The 21,592-nt window shown below is 36.7% G+C and overlaps 1 pseudogene across 1 annotated transcript in view; it reads right to left on the reverse strand.

The window, feature by feature from the left end:
• Positions 1 to 435: 435 nt before the first annotated feature.
• The window catches only part of LOC309802505 (ankyrin repeat domain-containing protein 26-like), a 120,679-nt pseudogene continuing 99,522 nt past the window's right edge, over positions 436 to 21,592 (reverse strand). The window contains exons 35-41 of the transcript XR_014296162.1: positions 19,617 to 19,723; positions 17,907 to 18,036; positions 11,665 to 11,955; positions 10,862 to 11,079; positions 9,232 to 9,460; positions 2,555 to 2,599; positions 436 to 1,375 (exon numbers count right to left, since the gene is read on the reverse strand). The product of XR_014296162.1 is annotated as an ankyrin repeat domain-containing protein 26-like (transcript). The remainder of the gene's footprint in view (positions 1,376 to 2,554; positions 2,600 to 9,231; positions 9,461 to 10,861; positions 11,080 to 11,664; positions 11,956 to 17,906; positions 18,037 to 19,616; positions 19,724 to 21,592) is intronic.

Here is a 21,592-nt window from a genome sequence, read left to right on the forward strand (position 1 = left end):
TAGCTCTTGGAATTGTTGGGAAGGAAAACACTTCCTCTACCCTCTTACGTTCATTAATTGGGAATCTGCAAATTAAATTGACAAAAGCAGATTACCATGAGAAAAAAACATTTAACTGTGGATGACTACATGCAGGGGTTCACAAAGAAACGTGATTTGAAGGGCTGGCTACAACTGGGGGCTTATATACTACTTAAGTGACGGGGGTAGGAGAAAGGCATCTTCTGAAAAACATGACTTCTTGGTGGGGGGAGGGAAGGGCACTTATGGGAGAACAAATGACATTTAGGAAAGATAAATGTTACATTAGGACAATATATGGGAGATATGGTAGTTTTAGGAAAATGTCTGTTTGAGTCTGGTGCTTGGGACTCTTCTCTAAGACTGTTTCCAAAAAGTAAGTAAGTAAATAAATAGAAAAGGTGAAAAGTCTTAGGCAAATTTTATTTCTCCATGAGGAAAGATCTATGAATCAGTGTTTAAAGTTATATATACTAAGTTTTATGGCACTAGAACAATTGTAATACATCCAAACATTGACAATAAGGACTTCCCTGGTGGCACAGTGGTTAAGAATCCTTCTGCCAATGCAGGGAACACAGGTTCGCCCTGGTCCGGGAAGATCCCACATGCCATGGAGCAACTAAGCCTGTGCGCCACGACTACTGAGCCTGTGCTCTAGAGCCCGCATGCCACAACTACTGAAGCCCGCACGCCTAGAGCCCAGGCTCCGCAACAAGAGAAGCCACCACGATGAGAAGCCCGTAGCCCCCGCTTGCCCCAACTAGAGAAAGTCCACATGCAGCAACGAAGACCCAACACACTCAAAAATAAATAATATTTAAAAAAAAACCCCAAAACATTGACAATAGCCATAGCAGCAGTATATCCAAATGATGTCTGTCTAAATCTTTAGGTCTATATATAGTGATAAAATTGGAAATAGAAAAAAGCTATCAATCAACACCACTATATATCAATGACAAGTTTGGTTGTCTGGGTGCTGGTATCAGGGCTCAGTTTGAGTATGTAAAACTCAACAGTTTTTTGATTCACAAAATCTGATTAAAATTAAGTTAGATGCAGAGAAACATGGTTTAAAATACTATATAAATTTTCATCATACACATATAATACAAGAATATTTTCCTTTAATCCAGATTTTCACATCATGTTTAATGGGAAACAACTAAAATGTTATGCAAACAACCCAGGAGGGAAATTTTTACTATTTATCTTTTAGATCATATAATCTTTCTTCAAAATCAGTACATATCCTCGTGATGTTTTCAAAACTAGATCTTGATTTAGATTTGACTCATCAGTAGCTCCTAGATGAGAAGCTCTATAGCATGCTGATTCAATTCAGCAGCAGCTGAAAAGAAAAAGAAAGGATTACATTCTTTACCTAAAATACTTGAGTTAACTAAATATAAGTTAGTAAAAAAAAACCTGAGACCTTTCTAAGCGTTCAGAAGAATGAAAAGTATCTATACACGACATAACACAAAATACAAGATTACTAGTATATAATTTGCCTGTGGTTGCACGATGAATTAATTGCTCTTGTGGCTGAGTATCAGAGCTTCTGGCTTTCTCATTCGTCATTCATTTACTCAACAACCATCTGCTAAGGTGTTGTGACAAGCACTGAAATTACAAGATGAAGGTGACACAGTCCACCCTGAAAAATCATACTATAAACTGGAAAAACAGACAAACAGGCAATTTCCATAGAGTCATAAATACTATGACAGGTATAAAAGAGGGTATAAGGAACACTCAGAAGTGACACCCAGCTTTGTGTCAATACTGTCAGCTTTTTGGTGGAGGTGGTATGTAAGTGGATACCTGAAGGACAAGGGAAAAGTACGGGAGATGGAGGGAAGAAGCAAATACAAAGACTAAAGGTGAGGAAGAGCACCTGTGGGATCGCAAGCAGTCTATTTGACTGGATGTAGAGCAAAGGGGCAGAGGAAGGTAGTAAAGAGATAAGGTTGAATACTATGGCAGGACCCAAACTGATTTGGGTGTTTTTATTCCATGATAAGGAATTTGGAATTTTTCCTGAGAGCGAAAGATAAACCAATGACAAAGTCAATGACAGGAGATTTTAATGTCAGCCACTAAGTGACAGCTACACGAATGTGACTGCTTGAGTCTGGGTTTTTTGGCCTTAATCACTGCCAGAAACTTGAGAAGTTGATAAACCCCATGTTTTCTAATAGTGTCAGTGTGCAGGTTGACAGTTCCACAGGGATGGCAGAAGTAGAGAGGAAGGATATAGCCAGAAATAAAAAGAAATACATAGACTTTTTGAGATTTTTTTTTAAAGCTGTGGAACATGATAAATAAATGAGGAATCAGGATATTTTTCTTTATGAATGTTCATTCTTTCACATTTTTTCATTAGATATGTATAAGAAAAGATATTTAACCTATCAATAGTATCTGTCATCCAAACAATGGAAAGAGATGCCATTTACTACTGAATATTTACAGTTTATTTCAGAAATCAATGTCTAAATTTAATTCATAAATTTCAGCAACATACCTTTTTCTAGTACTCTAGTTATATTTTTTCCATCTCCTGCCACATCTGAAATAAGTCAAATATTATTTAAGTTAGACAAGAGACATTTTTGTAGGAATGATGTACAGCTTATGAAATGTGGCCTTTAAATAATACTTCTAGAGACTAGACCTAATTTGAGGATTGCTTAAATAGAAAAATAATCACATCAATAAAATAAAATAAATTCCTACTTATTTTGATTTTAGATAATAAAGAACATATATATGTAATGTTATTTAGATTAATCGGATAAAAAGTACAATAAATATCAGTCTACTGAATATACATAATTTCAGAGGGTGATATTTGATCTTATTGGTACAAACAAGTTTAAACGATTAAAGTCATATATATATTACAATGAATGCATTACTTTGCAATTCTTAGAAAAATTGCTCTTTCTAAAAGTTTAATCAGTTTTTTACTCTAATGGATCTTTCCTTAAAATGAGTTTTCCTTTCTTACACTTCTATATAACTAAAATTTTAAGGTATGTTCTATGGTAATAATTTTTCAACATAGAATCTTAAATATATAAAATGGAGAAAATGGTTCCGTTGTAATGTCATGTCAAAATTCTACGGGCAAAAAATTAAGTAAAGGTATTTTGCTGTCTATATTAGGACTGAAACATTTATTTCAGAAAATCTGCTTGAAGAAAGGAAAAGTAGAGGCTAGAGCCAGTTTTCAAACTCAGTTTCTGATTCATGACTTTCTAGAATTAGAAACAAGGAAAACAATACATAATTCTTTAACTGTAACTTTGTTTCCATTCTAGAAATTAGGGCCAACTTTTTGAAACATTTGACTAATTATAGTTATCTACTTAATTATGAAATGTGTGGGAACATTTCAAACTGTATTACAAGTGTCTCCACCTAGAGTGTCCTTTTAAAAATCTTTCTTATAAAAGGCACCCTCTCACTAAACAGGGTCTCAAATAGTATACTGAACATGACAAACACTGTGATGATAAGGATATCATGATAGCCAACGCCTTTGTAAATTTTAGGTGCGAAGACAAATTTTTTGGCTAGCAGGTTTCCCAATATTTTCAGAGACTGTTTTCCATAACACTTTTCTGACAACAGCACTGTAGAGAGGCCCTATGAAATGAATAATGTGACAACATGACTAGACAGGTTTTGTGAAATTAATAACTCATAACAGATGAAGGAAGAAGCCTTTACTGAAATAATTTTGTATTACCATTAATAAACACTGCAAAATGTAGGTCACGTTTTTACATGCGTTGAATTAGGGAATGACCCGTGTAAGATTACTCTCTTTTCCCCCAAAAGCTCTTTTCCTCAATATGTCCTTCCAAGACGCTTATGTTGATTTCTAGGTGAAGATCATGTTCACCTGGAGGAAGTAGTTGGAAGTCGAACATTAATAAGGAGAACAGGGCTTCCCTGGTGGCACAGTGGTTGAGAGTCCGCCTGCCGATGCAGGGGACACGGGTTCTTGCCCCGGTCCGGGAAGACCCCACATGCTGCGGAGCGGCTGGGCCCGTGAGCCATGGCCGCTGAGCCTGCACGTCCGGAGCCTGTGCTCCACAACGGGAGAGGCCGCAACAGTGAGAGGCCTGCGTACCGCAAAAAATAAATAAATAATAAGGAGAACACACCTGCATTTTTCTTTAAACTTTTCCATTTAACAAAAACACAGAAAGGTGAGAAAATTATACACAGGAAAACAATATATCAGCAAGTTTTAATTTTAAAGATTTTTAGTTAGAAGGATTCTCTCACAACTGGTAGTTTCCAAACTATGTCCCATAGTAATGGAAGGTCCCCCACTGAGGACACTGCAGGACTGAAGGAAAAAGAAGTCACAGCTTCAAGGTCTCCGCCACTCCTTTAGCTAAACAGCTCTATATTTGTCTCTGTTTTATATAATACAGTTTCATGCAAAATTTTTTTTTTTAAAAAAGAAAGGTTCTTTTCCTTGAAAGAAAATTTTTTAAGGTATGAGAGTCATTGATTTAGTCAAAGTCCCTAATTTTACAAAAGAGGTAACAAAGGGTCAGAGAGACTTTGTCACAAAGCCAACGTGTCACAAAGCCAACGGCCTTCTCGCTGAGTCTAGAGAGAGTTCTACGCCAGCTACTTCCTCAGATTAAGAAAAAAAAACACATAGATTTTTAACTATAACTCAGAGAAAATGAATATGTAAAACTTTGTCATGTAGCTCAATAACGTTTGATGCATGAGACATGAAATAGTAGCTTTCTAACTAAATTATATGTTTCAAAGGCATGAACAAGAATAAATTATCATAACTCCTATTAGTAGCAGTCAATATATTTAATTTATAAAGCACAGATTTTTTTTTTTGTTGTTTGTTTGTTTTTTAACCAGAGGACAGGGAACTTGAAGGAGAAAATCTTTAGTTGAATCACACAGGCCAAAATTTAGGAGATTCTTCTTCTTTTTTAAATTATTATTTATTTATTTATTTTTGCAGTACGCGGGCCTCTCACTGTTGTGGCCTCTCTCGTTGCGGAGCACAGGCTCCGGACGCGCAGGCTCAGCGGCCATGGCTCACGGACCCAGCCGCTCCGCGGAATGTGGGATCTTCCCGGACCGGGGCACGAACCCGTGTCCCCTGCATCGGCACGCAGACTCTCAATCACAGCGCCACCAGGGAAGCCTGAGGAGATTCTTCTTTAAAAGGATATTCGTTTCCTCCAAATAAAACTTGGTTTACCAAAATGAGTCAACAAATGAATTATCCACGTTGTGGGTTATTTATGGCAAAATTTAAAACACAAAACAGATTTCTCTTTACCATCTAGCATACTTCAATCTCTCATCATTAGTTTGTATGTACAAAAAATATGAGTGTAATCTCAATTAGAATTTAAATCCAGTCAGAAAGTACAGGCTAATTCCTTGGCCTAAAGTTTCAACGTGAAGACTTACACTCCTACCCTCCTCATGAGAGGAGGGGAGATTTACCCAATGCGTGAATTTGGGAGAAGGAACTAAGAAGTGCTTGCTTGCTTCCAAATCTCTTCTTTGAGAAGGTGTGTGTGCCCTCAGCACCGGGAACTGGGGTCTGCTCTCATGCCTGCAGTAAGCAGCCTGCCCTGGGGCGGGGGTCAAGCATTTGCTTCCTCCCCTTAGGCCTAATTTGGGATGAAGTATTCTGAGGCCCACTGTGACTGCACACCTAAAGCACGTCCTCCAATTCGTTAGTTATGTGTCAGTAACAAAGCTCCTTAGTTGATCTCCAGCTGCTGACTCCCACGTGCTGAACTCAGAAGGGGAAGAGAAGTGTCATCTGCCACCTACCCACCACAGCTCCAAGGCAGAGGACCACACGACACTGAGGGAACGTTTTCTTCTTCTTCCCTGACTTTATAATTAATGTACATTGTTCAAGACAACCCCCACTATAAAGTAGGGGAAAGGTGAAAGGAACATTTTAGAAAGAAACGTAGTGAAGCCAGTAACAATATGAAGCACAACAAGTATGTGCTCGTTCACCCAACCGTAATATATTACTGTTAAATTATATCTGAGACTGCAGGCTGGAAAATAATGTTGCACTCTCTTTTTAAGACCAATTTGATAAATATATACACACCACACACATACACATGCACACTCATTTCCAAAGTTAATTTATTTTCAGTAATTATTGATACTTTTAAAAGTTGATATCACTCATTTTAAATGTCACGAAAATGTAATAAAATCAAGTCATTTAAACCACTTCAATTCATTATCCAATTGTAAACAGGCTAAGGTATGAAGGAAATTACACTTGGCAGTCTGTAGATATTAAGTACCTATATTTTGCTGCAGAGAGAAGAACTGAGGAAGAATTTGTAGATCAAAGAGCTGAAAAACTAAGTACAGGAAAAAAAATGAATGAAAGAAAAAGAACTGTTAAGAAGTTGAACTATTACCTCTATCTTTCAAAAGATAAAATGCCTACTCATTTGTCCATGTGGACAAAATGAAGTGGGAACAAGAAGGATTATACTGATATAATAAACTGAGACAATAAACAAGTTTATTGAACTCTGCCTGTGCCTTATGAGAAACTAGCTCAACTACTGTGGTAATTTGATTAGAGTTAAAACTCAAGAGTGGATAGGCACTGCCTTGGTGATGTAAACACGAGGCCTATTTTTTTTAAAAGAAATGTGACTCAATATTCTGGTGAGACACAAAATGTTGTGTCATATAAAAAGTCAAAGTCTTAGGAATATTAATTGTTTTAGCTTCAGTGCATTTGTATGACCACATTTAGAAAGAGAGTTGCTAAACTGAATGGACATTTGAGCAATTTTTAAAATTACTTAAATAAATCATTAGAAAAATTTTCAAAGTGTCAGTAATGCACCAAAAGTCCAAAATCAGTCAATGTAAAATGTAATCCTCCTACTTAAGACAGATTTAAAGGGCATTTATTAACTACTGTGGCCATGCATCGTGTTCGGCACACAAATACCTAAAAACTCTTGAACATAAAATCTTTAAACCAGTGAGATTGTGTCTGTTATAAAGTTGTCTGGAATAGATTTTTAAGTTTTCAGTTCTTGAAAAAATTCTATGTGCAAGAAAATCTAACAGTGATGTAGCTATTTTGGCTAATGTTAACCTTTTGTATTTTATAATAATATAATTAAATAACACAATTGAAAAAAAACTTCTGATATATAGGACCAAACATCCCAGAATTAACTAGAATGTGAAAACTGAGGGTAAAATTAGCAAGACAGATACGTAGTAATCTCCTACCCCCACAATGGTATCAACTGCTAAGACTGAACTTCATGTACTGGTGAGGGAGGTAATAAATCTGTGTTAGGTACATGGAGTAAGCTTGCTGCTACAACCAGCACAACTGAAACCACACACCTAGAGCAGTACTTTGCTATAATTATTTTCCTTAAAGTTAGGGGAAAATGCTGAGTAAGATAAAACTTCACAGTAGGAATAGTCCAAAATGTTAAAACATTGCCAATAAAGGAGAATGATAAACAAATGCAATCTTAATGCCATTTTTAACATTTTACTTTGTAGAATCATAGCTAAAACCTTTAGAAGGCTATTGTTTTATCATGTCCCATCCAAAAACCCACCTCTTTCTATCATTTTAGACAGTACATTAACACCTCTCATAGTATTATTTTATGTTTTCCTAGTAGAAATAATTATATTCCTAGCAATTCCAGAAGGCACCTTCTTTCTGTAAGTCTTACTAAGAATTAGGTGACCAACAACTGTATAATAACTCTTCCGCGGCATTCTGTAGTGATTATGGAGACGTCTTTGCATCTTGATAGAGTTAAGTAGTGCTCTTCAATCTCTCTTATTAAAACCAGCACGATTTGGCAAAGACCCCACAAGGGAACTATGTATACCTAGTAACTACAACATGGAGTTTAAAATAAACTATTTTTCGATTTATCTAGAATTACTAAAAAAATAAACGCCTCTTTCCTCCAAAAAAATTAAAGGAAAAAATTCCCGCAGAAATTTTCTCTCACATTGTTTTTGCATTCACACACTCTTTCATCTTCATCTTGTAAAATGATACATTGTTTGATTTTTTGGGTGACAACTCATGAGAACATTCTAAGTTTACATCATGCTTAGCAACTGACAGAGGGCTTGACATGCATTTTCTTTTCGACCCTGGAGTCCAGTTTCATGGCTCTGAAGCACTTAGACCCAACTTAGCCACAGCACTGTCTAAGAAACCTTAGCTTTGCTCTTCTATGATTTCTTACGACGTGAAGCCAAATGAGAAAACAGGTTGAGACTTCATTTAACAAGGCCTACTTTTCTCTGCATCAAGAACGTCATGAAAACACCATCAAAACCATAACCCCGTGTGCACTGAGTGAGATGCATATTTTAATAACAATGATACACAATGAAAACCAGTTGCAATTTAAAGACTCCCCATCATAGTCATCATTCATCCAGGTGATGGCAAGATAGAGACATAAGTGGACTTCATTTTAAAAGTTTAAATATTTGCTTTATTTACGTATTTAGAAATGTTCTACAATTGCTCAGCAAGACATTTTATAAAAATTCAATAAAAATGCTCTAAGTAAAATAGCAATTAAGGATGCACTCTCATGTACGAAAATGACAAAAAATTTTAACTTAAAAACAGAAATTAACCTATTTAGTGCTGCAAGTCTATTTAATTCACAAAAAGGATTTATCTAGGATTCCTTTAAATTAAAAAAATCCATATATGGTTAAGTGTTTGGATGCCAATCATTCACTTATGCTTACAGGTAGAAAAACTAGGGTGCAGCAAAACTTGAAAATGATTATGAACCATTGCCAAACTGAAATCAATTAGAAAGTATATCTTTGGTTATTAGGCAATAATATTTAATTTCTAAAATAGGATTTAACTGCAGTTTTTAGAAATTTAAAATTTGTCAGTTTAATTACATTTACTGAATAAGGTTCATGATAAATCTCTCTTGAAAATGAGAAATCCAGGGACTTTAAAAAAAATCATAAAATTTCTGTCTCTTTATTAGCACAATTAATTATGGCTTTTACTTCGTGTGTGTAAGTCAAATAAACAATTCAGAATTTCACCAAATTAAAAACAAGAATTATTATCAGAAATCTGAAACCCAAGGAAAAAAGGATAGTATAACTAACCTTGGTCAAGTACATCTCCATGCTCTCATGTGAAGGGCGTGAGCTTGAGGTAGAAATCTCTAAGTTTTCTCCTGGAGTAAGATATCTATTGAGCACTAAACTATTATTAATATTTCCTACACAAGGTGGCTTCAGGACTGGCCTCGTAGTAAGAGTGCTGAGTAAAGATCTGTTCTGCTGTTTCTCCACCAGCAGTTTGGTACTGACCTCTGCCAGCCTCTCATTAGTCCTGGGAAGATGGCAAAACACCAATTTCATTCATTGCATTTTCCCTAAATGATTCGTAAATGATTTGCATTTTTTAAATTGCCATAATAGTAAATGGAATGAACCATTAAACCACGTTTTAACACTGAAAATGGGTCAGAGCAGACCTATTATAAACAATTCTAGGTGTAAAATTGTTCTAAAGAAGTATATATGTGTCTGGGGGATCCTTAACTAACAAGTCAGTCTGTCTGAGTCGGGAGAGGAGAGAAATGGCGCCAGCGATGGAGACGGCTTAACAGGTGACGCTTGCTGCCTTCTGCGATGGCTGCACTTAGATACCCACCTTTAGTAAACCAGTTCAGGGATGAAAAAACAAACCATCCCTCAAAGACATTTTCAAGCATTTGCTTTCACCACCCCTGTATACACATTTCACTCATTACCTCAGAGGAATTAAGCATTCGGCACTGAGGAATAATCTAGAGCAGCGGTCCCCAACCTTTCTGGCACCAGGGGCCAGTTTCGTGGAAGACAACTTTTCCATGGATGGGGGTGTATGGGGGTTGTCAGGATGGTTCAGGCGGTAATGCGAGCGACGGGGGGCGATGGGAGGGCGGCAGGTGAAGCTTTGCTGGCTCGTCCACTGCTCACTTCCTGCTGTGCGGCCCGGTTCCTAACAGGCTGCGGACAGGTACCGGTAACACTGTTACTGAGGCACTGGGGGTGGGATCTGCCCTTGCGGTCTTCCACGCACACCCTCACGCAGGCCACCGTGTTATTTTTAGACACTTTGTGAATTATACGGCCCTTCGCCCCTCTGTTACTTTCCCCTTATTTCACAAGCATGCCTTTATGTAGAGTAGAAAAACTTCAAATACAGTAGTTTGTCTCAGGGCGCCCTCTAGCGATGATACCAAAGATCATAATCAAGAAAGTAAATTTACCAAATGCTAAAATGTGACGCTTTGCGTTTAAGCGGTAATCTTCCAAAAAATAATTAAACTCGTTAATATTTCTATTTACGGGAATTCCAACAAGAAATTTTATCTCAGTTACAAAGTTTCAAAAACACTTAGCTTAAAGACTAAATCAGGTTAACTATTGGGTTGGCCAAAAAGTTCGTTTGGGTTTTTCCAGTAACATCTTACGGGAAGACACAAATGAACTTTTTGGCCAACGCAATATATGAAAATATAAAAAATAAAGTTATGTAAAACCAACAAAAAGGTGGGGAGATGCAAACTGGACTAACATTTTAAAGGTGACTTCACTTACTAACATCATTTTCCAAAGTTATACTATCTAGTTAGCTTTCACTCCTACTAATCTCATGAACCTGGCTCAATAAAAATTATGCTTTAGAGGCAAATTAATGAGCTAAATTTAAATTTATTTTCTATGATTCTACGTTTTGACTTACTTGTTTCGTTTATTTGCCAATGACTTTCTAACTTTTAGTTCTTCGAGGTAGAGTTGCTTATATTTTTCCAATTCTGCTTTAGTAGAATCGTCTTGAAAAGTTTTCATTTTGGAGAGTTCAGATTCCAGATCTTTAATTCTCAGTTCCATTGGACTTCTTATTGAAGCATTATTATTCTCTCTTAACTGCTCTAAGTTTTCTTGAGATGCTGCTTGTGTCTAAAGTCAAATAAAAACATACATGTTTAAAATAATTATAACCTGAATAATTATAGTATATTTGTTCCCTTCAGTTTTGTGTCAATGATTCAGAGAGCAATTTTAAATGTGAAAAAAAAGCTGAACTTTAAAAATATTTATCATCAATGTAAACTGAGTTAAATCTTAATTATAAAATTAAAGTTGGATCATTCTTATATTCGTACTCATGTAATCTGATAATTCAAAGAATAATAGGATCAATTTTAAAATTTTTAAATTGAACAATACAGCTAAGAATAATCCAAGAGTATAGTACAATTTCTAAATCATAATATTTTCTTTTCATCCTAATAGTTTTGTTTTATACCAGTTGGTCTTCAAAATAAAATGATTCCCTAGTGAGAATCGTTCTGAAAGATCAATTTAGTGAGAATAATGATGGAAACTGAAATATTTAAAGGGAGAAACAAATGCCACTTTCCTTCCAGAAATTTACAAAACAAACTGCTATAAGGGAAGTAGAAGAAACACATAAAGTGTATACATCCGAAATGTAATTTATAGTGAAGTGAATTAAAGCACATTACAGATCAAAAAATTAACCTGTAAAAATAGGTTGACTTCTTTTAATTTTTCTATTATATCCTGTCTTGATCTTTCTTCAACCTCCCGTTTATACTGCTCTACTTGACTGTGTTCTATCATATTCATTTCTATATGACTTCTGAGGTTCACTGCTTCTTGTTCCAACTTCTTTTTATTCTTCTCTAGTTTTTCACATTTCTTTTGCATTACTTTTATAGATAATAACGCCCGTTGAAGAACTTGATTTTTTGCACCAAGATGTAGACATTTTGAAGATGCAGTTTCCAGTTCTGCTGTAAGGTCATCAATCTTCATGAATAAAGTAAAATCGCTTGGTAATTAGGGACATAGACTGAGAATAGCCTAACTCAAAACCAGTATCCACTTTTAAAATAAATTCAGTTACAATAAAATGGTGTCTATATTGTAGCGTGTAGGACCTTGAATTACTAAGAAAATGAAGAAAAAAGTTCAAACCACCAAGAGCCACAAATATATATCCTTCACTGTCATCATTGTTACACAAAATTTGCATTTGATTTTATACTTTTATTCTTCTATTGTTTCATGCCTTTCCTCCATAAAATGACTATAAGTCACCTCTTAGTAGAAAGCCTCTTACTCCTTCCCCACCCCCATCTTAACCCACCATGATTTTTAAAGTTTTAGGGATATCATATTGAGTTATTTGGGGCTGAATTAATAAATGCCTCCCAAAATAAGACTCGGAAAATCAGACTCTAATGAGTCTTGTAAATATGGCTTCTAATACCATAAGCCTTTTTTCTGAACTACAAATATTTTATGCTAATTTGAATTGCATTCCAAGGAGAAATGCTTCGCAGGGTTAAGGAGAAATCACATCTCCCAGTGTAATAGTTTAGCGAGATGATCCATACATTTTTCTGAACAAAAAAATGCCATTAATTCTTGCAATGCTTTGTTACTTTCCACAGAATAAGAGAACATACTAAACAAAACAAACAAAAAAACTTGCTGGAATTTCAAGGACACTGAGTTGGGAAGAACTACTTCCCTTTAGACAGAATGATTATTTGGTCAGACAAGGCAAGTGGATGTGGTAGTTTAAAAACATGTCTACATGTTTTGAAACTGGTGGCGCAGTGGTTGAGAGTCCGCCTGCCGATGCAGGGGACACGGGCTCGTGCCCCGGTCCGGAAAGATCCCACATGCCGCCGCGGAGCGGCTGGGCCCCTGAGCCATGGCCACTGAGCCTGCGCGTCCAGAGCCTGTGTTACGCAACGGGAGAGGCCACAACAGTGAGAGGCCCGCGTACCGCAAAAAAAAGAAAAAAAAAAAACCATGTCTACAAATTCTTGGACACATCTCACGAAATTCTCAGGGCTTCGCAAGACTGTTAATGGAAGCCTGACGGCCCTTGAAGAGGCTGAAGGTGACAGCTTCTAGGCAAGGGAAGAAAATGACACTGCAACCTGGAGGGAGGGGGACTCTAGCTACAAAGCAGCTGAAAGTAAAACTGATGAGAGGGATAAGCTAAAAAAAAGACTATTAAATATAAAGGATCCAGGACTCATTGGGTTCAAATATCTGTATCCCATTTACAGCATCTGCACATGCCCAAATAATGCTAAAACAGAGAAATAGCTTCTGGGCTAAGATCAGATTTAGGGTGCTGCCAGGAAAACATGGTCTAAAGATGAAGCCAAGACTGTAGAACCCTTTATTAACACCCTGGAAAGACTTAAGTTGGTGCCTCAAATTCCTTTAAGGATCTTTAAAAAGCATAAGAATTTTAAAGGCATCATCCTACAAAGTTTCCCGTCCTACCGTCCTACAACAGCTTCACAAGAAGCCCAAGGGGAAGAGCTTATCTCAAAAAGATTTGGGAGGGTAGCTTTTCCAATGTCATGAACCCCAATAAAATTCACAGGACATTCAAAGCTTTAAAGAGAACTGTGGTAGCAAAAACACTGCTTGCTAGCTTGCATTAACAGAGACCAAGACAGTACAAAATGAGAAGAGGCCTCTGGGATTTTCTTAGAAGTTCTGTAAGTCCCCCTTCCTCCAGGTTTCAGTGTCATTTTCTTCCCTTGCTGGCTTGGGAAACACTACTCAGCTGCAAACACAGGTCATTTCTTATGAAAAGGACAGAACAAAGAGCTCAGAGGGTACAGCAAAGGAGAATCACTTCCATGGTCGGGACTAAGTCCTAATCACAGAGCTGGAAGCAGATATCAGGATGTATTGCAGAACTGCTATGGACCAGCATGTCTTCCATTTTCCATTTCTGAATGGGGGAGTCTTTAGCAGTTTAACAGAATGTTGGGTATGTGGGTGGCAGAAAATTTGTCCCTTTAGTTCTCAAGTCTTCGTACTGAGAGGATTGGTACTCAAGGGGCTATACTCTAGAAATCACACCCAGGAGCCTCATCCCCATCCGTACCTGGTGAAAGATGGTAAGATCCTGGACTCAAGCCTGAGCCTGACACCATAACAATTGAGACTTGTGGGGGAACTGAGTAGGGATAAGTGTATTCTTCATGTGGAAGGAATATAAAAATTGTGGCCAGTGGGTAGATTATGCTGGTTTTTAAATGTATCCATAAGTTTTTGAAAAAAATTATCCCATAAAAAAAGGTAGACTATGGGCCAAGCATAAGTGACTTATTCCTAATGAACAGAATATGGTGAAAGAGATGCTGTGTGAATTGCAAGGCGAGGTTAGACAAGGTAACACAGCTTCTGCCTGGCTCTTAACCTTGGAACCCAGCCCCATGTTGTGAGGAAGCTCAGGCCACAAAGAGAGCCTAGGTGTTCAGGGTAGGTGTTCCAACTGAGGGGAAGAGAGGCCAGCTGTCCTGGTTATGCTTTTCCGAAGTATAGATTGTGAACAAAATAAACGTTGCTTATTTCAGCTACTAAACTTTGAGGAGATTTTTAGGAAAAAACAGATAGAAAAGTGGATGAAAAAAAGAGATAATAAGAAACATAACTTAGACACAGTAGAAATTGGTTTCCTATAAACTGGAATCTAATAAACGTTGAGATTAATTTAAAATGACAAACAATGCTGATGAGAAGAAGCAGATAACTAGAAGAAAGACCTAAGAACTATTCAGGAGGAAGTTTTGGGCAGGTTCCCTTCACTTACAATTTCTTACAAATAGGCAGGTATGCCTCTTCAGAATTTCCCCTCAAGTTTGAAGATAAGGAAGATTGGTAAGCAAGGAGACATATGAAGTGTAATAGTTGAAAAACAACTAGAACTCGTCAGTTTAATTACCAAAATCAGACTTTTTTACCTCATCTCAATTAACTGAAATTCTAAGGGATAGGCAACTTTGAATATTTATTAATCTAGGACTCAATCTTCATTGTCCTTTCCTCAGAGAGGAAATAAAACATCATGGAAGGATTTTTAATCTTCTCAGTAGTAAAACAAATGGAGTGTCCTTTGGCAGTATATAATTAAATACAATTTTTCCTTTACCTTACTTAAAGCTTGTTTGTAAGGGAAGGTAGGATATCTCATTTTTACATTGTACCACAGTGCTTCTCTATATCATACAAACTGGCTTTGAAATTTTGAAATTCAAATTACTAATCTATTATTTGTCCCAGATAAATTATTACCTTTTTTAAAAAAATTATTTTATTTATTTTATTTATTTTTGGCTGTGTTGGGTCTTCGTTGCTGTGCACAGGCTTTCTCTAGTTGCGGCGAGCAGGGGCTACGCTTTGTGGAGGTGCACAGACTTCTCATTACGGTGGCTTCTCTTGTTGTGGAACACGGGTTCTAGGTGCATGGGCTTCAGTAGTTGTGGCACACAGGTTCCACAGCTGTGGCTTGCGGGCCCTAGAGTGCAGGCTCAGTAGTTGTGGCGCATGGGCTTAGTTGCTCCATGGCATGTGGGATCTTCCCGGACCTGGGCTCGAACCATTGTCCCCTGCATTGGCAGGCAGATTCTTAACCACTGCACCACCAGGGAAGCCCTACCTGGTTTTTAACAGCTATACTCTTAAAAATTTTTCTTTGGATGGGATGAAATAGTTATTCTATTCATTATGTGTTAAGCTATAAAGTACAGCTATGCATCTCTTTCTTTTTCAATCAAAGAAGGTAGATACAGGGAACTGTGGTTTCTGAGAATGCAGGATCTATGTCAAGAACAAGATCAGCATGAGTGTTATACACAAGAACCACATCAAAAGATGATTTAATTGTGAATTGCAACATGATGGCTTAGAGAGACTTCCAACGAGGAAAGCTGACAGCCCAGACTTAATCTTCTCCTAGATGGTGAAACCTATGGATGAGCCTATGAATTATAATGAGCTAAACATAATGAAGCAGATAGCAGACGAAGTCAGCAGATCTCGTGACCAAGATTTGATGGAAACTGGAGTGAAGTGGGAGGCACTGGGTGAGAGACTAAAGGTCTGAATGGAGGGAGAAAAAAAGGAGTGGACTTTACCTTTGTAAACCTACTTCCCATTGTGTCATGGGGTCAGTGAGGCATAAGCTGGCCACAGGCTCCTTCAAGAGGCAAAAAACCTCCACGGAAGTAGAGTTAAAGACATTCCACTACACTGACTTTTTATTATTACATAAAACAACTGGTAAGATGCAAGATGACGAAGAAAGAATTCTCATAAAATCTGACTTGATACTGGCATAGGACAGACATATAGATCAATGCGTTACCATTGAGGATGTAAAAGGAAAGCCCCACATTTACGGCCAACTGATTGTAAGAGTGCCAAATAATTGAATGAGACAAGAATAGTCTTTTTAACAAATGGTACTGGGACAACAGAATATCCACATACAAAAGAATAAAATTAGACCTCTACCTCATACCATATGTAGAAATTAAGTCAATATGCAAGAGCTAAAACTACAAAAGTCTTAGAAGAAAACACAGGTGTTTATCTTCATGACTGGACTTGGCAATTCTTAGATATAACACCAAAAGACAAAAATCGACTAACTGAACTTCATCAATATTAAAGACTTCCATGTTTTGAAGGACACCATGTTTTGAAGGGGAAAGGGCAAGCTCCTGAGTGAGAGAAAATACTTGAAAATCCTATATCCGATCGAAGATTTGTATCTAGGATACAAAAAGAACTCTTACAATTCAATAATAAAAAGACAATCCAACTTAAAAATGGGCAAAAAGTTGAATAGACAGTTCTTCAAAGAAGATACACAGATAGACAATAAGCACATGAAAAGTGCCTCAACGTTATTAGTCAACAGCAAAACGCAAATCAAAACCACAAGAGATGCCACTTCACACCTACTAGGATGGCTATAATCAGAAAGACAGGTAATGACAAGTGTTGGCGGGCATGTAGAGAAATTGGAATGCTTACACACTTTGGATAAAAATGTAAAATGGTGCAGCCACTCTGGAAAACAGTATGGCAGTTCCTCAAAAGTTTAAACAGAGTTACCATATGATACAGCAATTCCATTCATAAGTATATTCCAAAAAGAAATGAAAAAAATATGTTCACACCGGAACTTGGACATGAACGTTCATAGCAGCATTATTAACAATAGCCAAAAAAGTGGAAACCACCCAAAGGTCCATCAACTGATGAATGGATAAATAAAATGTGGTATGTCCATACAAATGAGTATTATTCAGCAATAAAAAGAAAGTATTGATCCACGCTACAAAGCAGATGTACCTTAAAAATACTATGCTGAATGAAAGAAGGCAGTCACAAAGGACCCCATATTCTGTGATTCCACTGACATGAAATATCCAAAATAGGCAAATCTATAGAAACAGGGAGTACAGTCGTGGTACTAGGGCTGGGAATAGGAGGAAGGGAAAACTGGCACAGGGTGATGGCTAAAAAGTACAGGGTTTCTTTTTAGGGTGATGAAAATGGTCTAAAATTGATTGTGGTGATAACTGTATAACTCTTTGAATATACTAAAAGTCACTGAATTGTACAGTTTAAATGAGTGAACTGCATGGTATGTTCATTATATTTCAATAAAGCTGTCACCAAAAAATAATGGATGCTTTGGGGTAATGGTGTGCTGCTCAGCTTCAAATCACTAGCCATGGTTCAAGACACTAACAGTCAACAGTGTGCCCTTTTTATGGAAAAATTATATAGGAAAAAGCTGTCTTTTTTACTGGTATCAAGTCTAAAAAATTAAGAGACAAATCTATGTTTCACTGCTCAAAGCATGGAGTGATTTATATTTCCCCCAATTAAATGGCTTTTGGGTCCCAAAACTGATTAAAAATTACCTTATGTTTTAGCATATTAATCTGAATATCCATTTCACTTTGACTGGTTTTTAAATCTCCATGGAAACTAAGCTCTCCATTTTCATATTCATTTAACTTCCTTCTTGGCATTTTTAAGAGTTTCTTAAGTCTGTAGAAATGCATAGAATGAATAAGTCAAGTTCTTTAAGAGTAGATAATTAATAACTATTTAAACAGATATATGTTCTATCATATAAAATAAACTCTATAAATTATAATCCTTTCTCATCTGTTCTAATCTAATATGGGTTGAAAGCATAATAACTAACTTATAATCTTAGGTAAATAATATGAAGAAAAATTTTACGACACATGCTAAGTAAAGAGTTAATATAGTATGTGTATACATATATTATACGGTTCTTATAAGGAAGCTGTTATTAGTATCCATTTTTAGTATGTTAATATGAAATACTAACTTATTATTAAATACTAGTTATAAACCAGACATCAGTATCCAAGCTGAAGAAGAAGAGCATATCATATATGAATGTTTTGAAAAGACACAAAAAGACATTTTGGTACCTACTGACCACAGCCTCTACGAGAAGCAAAGAAATAACACACAAAAAATCATCGACACTCACTCACTCAAAATAGAAAAAGAAACAAGAAAGAATAGTCTTTGGCGTCTGAGCTGATGGAGAAGAAAACCAGGCTGAGCTTCATAAAAAAGGAAATCAGCAGAGAGAGAATGTGTACCAGTCCCTTCAAGCTGTTTTAAGAGATCTAGAAATCTTGCCCAGCACAATGTTAACAAAATGCCAAGCAATGTAGAGAAAATTAAATGAGAGAAAAATACTAATGAGAATCAGGGAAGAACCATAAGTACAACACCAAAATCCACAGATGCTCAAGTCCTCCTAAGCACATACTCCTGTATACTTTAAATCATCTCTAGATCACTTATAATACCTAATACAATAAATAGTTATAAATACAATGTAAATAAATTCTATGGAAATAGTTGCCACCTGAGGCCAATCCAAGTTTTGCTTTTGGGAACTTTCTGGAATTTTTTCCCCCTGAATACCTTCAATCTGAGGTTGGTTGAATCTGTGGAAGCTGAGGGCTAACTGTGCTCAGCAAATAACCAGAAAGGAAGCCATGTGGAGGCATCACAGACATTGGGAAACACTCTTATTATTATTTTTTTTAATCTGAGTGGTCAAAACATGATCATTAATTTTATTATTCTTTAAGTCATACATATGTTTTTGTATGTATATTTTAGAACTAAACTTTTAGAGCAGAAAGAAAACATAAGCAAAATCAAGATAGTTTTTGATGTTGTTAAACAGTGACACAAATAGGTTTTTAGATATTAAAATACTTGAACGCTGAAGGGGAAGAACACAACTAAAAGAAGGCAGGATTACCCAAAAAGAGCAAAGATATCTTGCAGACATAAAAATTCAAGGTAGATGATGAAGAGCAGAGTGACATTACTATATGCAAGGCACACTATTGTTATTGTTTTAGAAATCATTAAAGAGGAACTGTAGTACTGGGGCACTCAAAACAGTTTCAGATTGTGCTGTGAGTTTCTAAAGTAAACTTTTAAATAGGATGGATGATTTAAGTATGAATATACACATATAAAAGGAATTTGTATCTAAGGTTTTAATAAAACAAAATTATAGTTAAATCAATTAATTGTTGAAATTATCAGAAATATTAAAATCTTACCCAGTAATCTCTTTTTCTAATTCACTATTTTTCTTCATTTCTGGATCCAAACTATATTCCAGAGACCGTTTTAACTCAATATATTTCTTTAATTGCTCCTTTTCATCCTCAAAAAAATTTTTTTAAATTATTTTTTAAAACCTAGAGACTTACTCTTCTTTCTTAAAAATATTACTTCTCATGAGTTCATGAGTAATATACGTTTATAGTGAAACACAGTTTATAAACCTGATGCCAATAAGGACGATTTCAAAAATAATCACTTTTCCTGAAACAGCTTATATTGATTTTTCATTTTCATCATTTTTCTAGAATTTAAATTGCCAAAATTTATTTGTTAAAAACAGACGTTTTGGGACTTCCCTGGTGGCATGGTGGATAAGACTCCGTGCTCCCAATGCAGGGGGCCTGGGTTCAATCCTTAGTCAGAGAACTAGATCCCACATGAAGGCCGCAACTAAGAGGTTGCATGCCACAACTAAGGAGCACACCTGCTGCAACTGGGGAGCCCTCCTGCTGCAACCAAGACTTGGAGCAACCAAATAATAATAATAATAATAAAAAATAAATAAGTAAATAAATAACCCAGAGGTTTTTACACGTTAGTGAAAGTTTTTTAAGGAGTGGTTATATTTACGTTTTAGTTTCTAAAGATGCCCTAGAAACATTTTCATCAGTGGTTTAAGATATTCCAGGTCTTGTTAAATCACATCTTATTAATATAATCTTTGAAAAATTCCAACACAAGATAAAGCCTTTCATTCTCTGTAAGCATTCTTCCATAGGTTTCAATTTCTCCATTTCTATTAACAATTCTTCTCTTTAAATAAAGTTTAAGTCTTCTATACACTAAATAACAATGTAACTCCGGGCTTCTCTGGTGGCGCAGTGGTTGAGAGTCCACTTGCTGATGCAAGGGACACGGGTTCGTGCCCCGGTCTGGGAAGATTCCACATGCCTTGGAGTGGCTGGGCCCGTGAGTCATGGCCGCTGAGCCTGCGCAACCGGAGCCTGTGCTCTGCAGCGGGAGAGGCCGCAACAGTGAGAGGCCCGCGTACCGCAAAAAAAAAAAAAAAAAAAAAAAAAAAAGTAACTTCTTCTTGATTCTTGTAGCTTTTTCTCTCATCCTTTTTCTCCCTCACCCCCGCTACTGGACTCTTACATTGTTTTTTTAATTAATTAATTAATTTTATTTATTTATTTTTGGCTGTGTTGGGTCTTTGTTGCTGCGTGCAGGCTTTCTCTACTTGTGGTGAGCAGGGGCTACTCTTCGTTGTGGTGCATGGGCTTCTCATTGCAGTGACTTCTCTTGTTGCAGAGCATGAGCTCTAGGCACATGGGCTCAGTAGTTGTGGCTTGCGGGCTCTAGAGCGCAGGCTCAGTAGTTGTGGCTCACAAGCTTAGTTGCTCGGCGGCATGTGGGATCTTCCCGGACCAAGGCTCGAACCTGCATTGGCAGGTGGATTCTTAACAACTGCACTACTAGGGAAGGCCTGGACTCTTACATTCTTTTTTTTATTATTATTATCAAAAAGTTTATTTCTTCTTTTTTTACATTTTTTTAATTTTTTTTTTGCTTTATAACAAATTTAATCAGTTATACATATACATATGTTCCCATATCCCCTCCATTTTGTGTCTCCCTCCCACCCTCCCTATCCCACCCCTCCAGGCGGTCACAAAGCACCGAGCTGATCTCCCTGTGCTATGCGGCTGCTTCCCGCTAGCTATCTACCTTACGTTTGGTAGTGTATATATGTCCATGCCGCTCTTTCACTTTGTCACAGCTTACCCTTCCCCCTACCCATATCCTCAAGTCCATTCTCTAGTAGTTCTGTGTCTTTATTCCTGTCTTACCCCTAGGTTCTTCATGACATTTTTTTTCTTAAATTCCATATATATGTGTCAGCATACAGTATTTGTCTTTCTCTTTCTGACTTACTTCACTCTGTATGACAGGCTCTAGGTCCATCCAC

Source organism: Mesoplodon mirus, assembly GCF_964341445.2.
Source record: "Mesoplodon mirus genome assembly, chromosome: 4".
Lineage (NCBI taxonomy): Eukaryota > Metazoa > Chordata > Mammalia > Artiodactyla > Ziphiidae > Mesoplodon > Mesoplodon mirus.